This window comes from Chelonia mydas, chromosome 2 (assembly GCF_015237465.2).
Source record: "Chelonia mydas isolate rCheMyd1 chromosome 2, rCheMyd1.pri.v2, whole genome shotgun sequence".
In the NCBI taxonomy this organism is placed as follows: Eukaryota; Metazoa; Chordata; order Testudines; family Cheloniidae; genus Chelonia; species Chelonia mydas.
The window spans coordinates 136,920,581-136,926,580 of NC_057850.1; positions in this window are offsets into that span (position 1 = coordinate 136,920,581).

Below are 6,000 nucleotides of genomic sequence, written 5' to 3' on the forward strand. Positions count from 1 at the left end.
ATGTCAGTGCAGAGCATAATTTCAAGGCAATGTAATAAATGTAGATGTGAATGAGACCCTCATTTGGCCTCACAACCTTTGTTGGTAGATATGAGGTGCACGAAGGAAAGACACCAACTTCCCATTCTGACTGGTCAGGCTTGCAAGGCTAGTGGGAGAGGAAGGGGAAAAGAGAGGAAGTACTTTAAATGTGCCAGCTAGAGTGTATGGGAGCCAGTAAATATGGAGCCCCAAATTGTCATTTTTCATGGAGTCACTTTTCGATGAATAGCTGCATTTGAAGGGACTAGCCAGTACTAAACTTGGCAAGCAGTCAGGAACTTTTTCTTCCTTTCGTTTTGCTGGTCAGCCAACCATCTCTCCTTTCTTCATGTTCCCAGCCCAATGACTTCCCTTCTCCTCAGTCCTTACGTATTTCTGTTTTAAAGGAACAAGGAACTAATACATCCCTCAGTTGCAGCAGGAGCACAGGAGCGTTTGAGAGAGCATTAAAAAGCAGTGCAACAGGTAAACTGGTTGTATTAAACCCAGCATCAACCTGAGCCGTCATTTGTCACTCCAACTGACCTGAACTTTAAACCCTTGAGTAAGTTCAGCTAGGGGGGACCTTCTCCTCTTCCTGCATCACCTTTCCTGAAGAGATTTGCCAACATGGCTACTGCTTTCTCCAAGGATCCCGCTGACCCAGAAAGCGGGGATTGCTATATCCATCCAAGAGGTAGTGTCTCCAGTGGCCACACTGACCTGGTGAGTAGAGCATGGACGCAAGAGTTAGGAGACCTGGGTTGTCAGTCCATTTAGCAAAGGGTTGTCTGGTGGCTTTAATAAAGACCTGTTGTTTCCTTCCTCTTAAGTGTATGTGATTATTGTAAATGATTGGATAAATTTTGCTTGTGCAAATGGTGTGTCACAGATCTAGTTGGGGTCCCCTGCCATCTACCCACCAGATGGCTGGGAGGGGAGTCCAAGCCTCTGGCTCCCCAGATATTTTAAGCTTCCTGGAGCCTGACTGGAGTGCAGCTGCTAATCCAATCTTTTGGTCCTTCGGCACAGACCCTTTGTGTGACACCCTGTAGCGGAGTGGTCACCCCGCTCCGGTTTGGAAAGGGTTAAAGCCAACCCTTGGAGAGGGCTGGGGCTGAGAGAAAAGGCTAGGCTGATTGGGGAAGGCAGCCACAGCTGGGGCCACACCCCAATCAGGCCACAGCTGGCACTATAAAAGGGCTGTGAGCCAGGAGCTCAGACACAGACGCTCGCTCGCTCGCTTTTGAGAGAGAAGGACCTTGCTGCCTGGGAGAAAAGGGTACCTGGAGAGGAGAAGGGCTAGGGGAAGGCCAGAGGAGCTGGGGAGCTCCAGCCTGGAAAACCCCCAGGCTGCAGGCCTTGCTAAAGGCCAGGAAAGGTACTGGGGCTACAGCAGCGTAGCCTGGGAATAGGCAGAGGCAGCTGGTCCAACCCCCTTGCCGATGTTGAGTGGTTTACAGACTGTAGTCTGCCCACTAAGGCAAGGAGGGGATAGAGGGTTGGGGGTTCCCCGGGGAGGGGAGACCCAGAGTGTGGGGGCACTGCCAGGGGGTAGCACCCCAAGGTAAAGGGGCACCGGGTCTGGGAGGGACATGGTGGCCAGCGGCAGGCGAGACACCAGCCTGCAGAGGGTACTCCAGGCTGGAAGAGCTAATTCCCAGGATGACCAGAAGGAGGCGCCGCACTGGTGAGTCATTGCCTCGCTACACACCCCTTCCTAAGAGCCTTCTAATGGAGGGCTGACCCTTCAGACTCCTCATGCTCAAAAAAACAACCTCCCCCAAAGCTGAATGCCTTCTCATTACTGTTCAACTCTCTCAGGAAGCATGTCAGTTGTGAAGCGGATACCACATAAAGACAGCAACACACTTCCCAGAGAGTGACACTATTGCTCTTTTATACTTAACAGATAAAGCACAAGTGAGTGCAGATACTATAGAACACAACAAACGTCCTCAACACAATGCTCCTCGCTAGCTCACCCTTCCCTTAGAATCATAGAATATCAGGGTTGGAAGGGACCTCAGGAGGTCATCTAGTCCAACCCCCTGCTCAAAGCAGGACCAATCCCCAATTTTTGCCCCAGATCCCTAAATGGCCCCCTCAAGGATTGAACTCAACCCTGGGTTTAGCAAGCCAAGGCTCAAACCACTGAGCTATCCCTCCCCCCTTATCAATGCTTGAGGGACCACCTATGTTCAGGTAGGTGGACAGGGTCCCCTTCCTCATACAGGCTTGTCCTACATGGCGGGTGACCTTTCTCTCTCTCTCACCTTGAGTTGGAGACAAATAGCCAATAACCCCAAACACCTCAGCGCCTCTCCTTTTATAACCCTCCGGTCTCCTCTGTCAGGTGACTCCATGTTCCGCTTCCCCATGTGATCCCAGACCCCTACCAGGTGATTTCCTTGCCAATGCAACCTCTTCTCTGACAAACCAGTTCTCTTGATTAGAAGCCAGCTTGTTATTTATGGTTATTCTGTTTCAACGGGAGAGCATGTAACATCACTGACTCTTCGTTGTAATTCTTTTGCCACCAGCCTTTCAAATTCCAGCTCAGCACAGAGGAGAACAGACAAGACAGAAGGCAAAAGCCTGCACCTTCAAAATGGAGTTTTCAGTTTGGTAAAGGAGCACACTGCGTTCAGAATCTCGTGCAGAGCCATAGCAGGGTTCTTCTTAGAAACCCTAGTAAAGTTACAGGCAGCATCCAGGGTTCCACCGTTATGGATTTAGCTGCAAAATTCACCTTTTGCTGCAGAATTGTGCTACAGGATCTCAGCTATCTTGAAAAGAGTGTAACCAATACAGTGCTACATGAGCCTGCCGAAAGCCTAAAGTAATCCCTCTGAGAGATTGGCACCGTTGCATGCATTTCAGCGGACGGTTGACTTTGAAACCTAAGATGACAACCAGCAGTACCATGAAAATAGAAACTGGGAACAATGTCAAACAAATTAAAATTCATATTAAAATAGCCTGGGGCTACTGTGCTGATTGTATAATTTATATTTAATTCAGTAAAAACCTCAATTAAAAAAAAAAACAGACGTGAAATTGCTGCAGCACTTCCACCTGGCTGCCCTGGAATTCGAGGGTATTGCTGGAGAATTTAGGCTCACCTTGTGGTGGAGTCCCTGGGGCCTTGGTTACAGGTGCCGCTGCAGCCGGGCACGTGCACCCTGGGGATTCTCAATTCTTCTTAAAAGGTTTTCACAATGTCACCAAAAATCTGCCGTAGCCACATTGATGCATCCAGTCATAATTAACAAACCGAACGGAACTGAGAGCCATGGCAATGGCTGTACAAATCTTGCCTAACTGAGATGCAGCGAAAGCTCTGCTCGTTTTAAGACATGAGTCAAAGCATATTCCGTGCACCATACCATAACCTGATTATTTAAAAGCCTGACTAGCATTGGTACGTGGGATTCTATCCCTTGAAGGGGTAGGGTGGGGGGGCTGGTGAATGCGGTGGCAATATGAGACTGCTAGGCGAGAAAATAGAGAGTTTAGCGTATTACCGGTCTTTCATGAGCCAACAGCCACAGATCATATTTTGGGCTAGATCAGACCCTTAATTATGTAAGAAGATTCATCGTTTATGGTCATGTAAGTAATATGATTTGCAAAAAAACTCAACTGGAGATTATCCTAGAGTTAGAATCCTGCTTTGCTGGCCCGATTTCCCTGCTGCTGTCGGTGGCTGGGTGCCTCCTTTCCCCTCCCCTTCCAGTTGGTTAGTTAGTTGCCATTCTGTCTTCAGGACTTAGAATCATAGAATCATAGAATCATAGAATATCAGGGTTGGAAGGGACCCCAGAAGGTCATCTAGTCCAACCCCCTGCGCAAAGCAGGACCAAGTCCCAGTTAAATCATCCCAGCCAGGGCTTTGTCAAGCCTGACCTTAAAAACCTCTAAGGAAGGAGATTCTACCACCTCCCTAGGTAACGCATTCCAGTGTTTCACCACCCTCTTAGTGAAAAAGTTTTTCCTAATATCCAATCTAAACCTCCCCCATTGCAACTTGAGACCATTACTCCTCGTTCTGTCATCTGCTACCATTGAGAACAGTCTAGAGCCATCCTCTTTGGAACCCCCTTTCAGGTAGTTGAAAGCAGCTATCAAATCCCCCCTCATTCTTCTCTTCTGCAGACTAAACAATCCCAGCTCCCTCAGCCTCTCCTCATAAGTCATGTGCTCTAGACCCCTAATCATTTTTGTTGCCCTTCGCTGGACTCTTTCCAATTTATCCACATCCTTCTTGTAGTGTGGGGCCCAAAACTGGACACAGTACTCCAGATGAGGCCTCACCAGTGTCAAATAGAGGGGAACGATCACGTCCCTCGATCTGCTCGCTTCTCCCTTCCGGACTATTCATCCAGTCTCCTAAGAAGCATAATGGAATGTTCCATAATTTTGCCTTCTCTGGAAGGTACCAGGTATTTTGCAAAACATAGACTTACAATTTTTAGCCCTGTATTTATGCCAGAGTATTTGGTGTACGTTGTGCAAAAGAAATGCTGATTTAAGGCTTCTGTGTTTTTAAGGATGACATCTCACACAACTTGGACTGTAGGCAATAAAACAAAATCAACCAGTCCAGACGCTACAGTATGTTGTTACAACCACCTTCAAATGAAGTAAATGATTATTAATAAACAGTTTTCATCTCCAACAGTTTTACAGAACTTAACTAATCTTTATAGTGCCCCTTTGAGATAAGCAAATATTTCCATTTTATAGATGGGGAAACAGACCGTTGCTGTCCTCTATATAGCAATGATGTATAGGAGAGCTGCCCACCATCATAACCCTCAAGCTCTGTGATCCTCTCTCTCTCAGAGGAGTGCTGCGCTTTACTATGGTTGGTGTACAAACCGCCTGAGCCAACCCATTCTGTGCAGAGCAAAAGAATTGTGCAAACATTGCACTTTCCTCTGAGGTGGGTAAGCGAATAATGTTATCCCTCTTTCACATATGGGGGGTGTATACACGTCACAGGTTATGTACCTGGTGGAAAATGCTATAAAATCTGAGAAATTGAATACGTTTACAACTAGGTTAACTTTACAAGCACGTACAATTACAAACACGTAGCTCTAAATAATGATAATATTTTGATCTCAATGCACTTGAGAAAAATCAGTTAAGCCCTAAGTTAGCAAATCCATGCTGTATGGCAGAGGTGGGCGAACTATGGCCTGCAGGACTGTCATGCCCAGCCCTGGAGCTCCTGGCCGGGAAGGCTAGCCCCCCAGCCCCTCCCCTGCTGTTCCCCCTCCCCCGCAGCCTCAGCTTGCCGTGCTGCCACCATTCTGGGTGGCGAGCTCCTGCTGGGCAATGCAGTGGCATGGCTGGCTCCAGCCAGGCAGAGCGGCTGCCAGACATGCTGCTCGGAGCAGCATGGTAAGGGGGCAGGGAGCGGGGGGGTTGGATAAGGGGCAGGGGGTCGGGGGGGGAACGGGGAGCAGGGGGTGGTTGGATGGGGCAGAGGTTCTGTGGGTGGGGGGCAGTCAGGGGATGGGGAACAGGGGCGGTTGGATAGGCGTGGGAGTCCCGGGGGCCTGTCAGGGGGCAGGGGTGTGGATAGGTGTTGGGGCAGTCAGGGGACAGGGAGTGGGGGGGGTTGGATGGGTGGGGGCTTCTGAGGGGGGCAGTCGGGGGTGGGTAGTGGGAGGGGATAGATAGGGGGCAGGGGCCAGGCTGTTTGGGGAAGGCACAGCCTTCCCTACACAGCCCTCCATACAGTTTCGGAACCCCAATGTGGCCCTCGGGCCAAAAAGTTTGCCTACCGCCGCTGTATGGTATAACTATCCCATTCTACACAGGTGGGGAAAGGGAGGTACAAAGTGTACGAGGACCCCTGTGACCCCCACCAATCCCTTCAGCCACGTGGGCTGGAGAAGAAAAATCTCCAGTGATTCAAATTGGCAGGAGCAGTATCTTGCAGGCGTAGAGAAGTCCAGGTGGGAT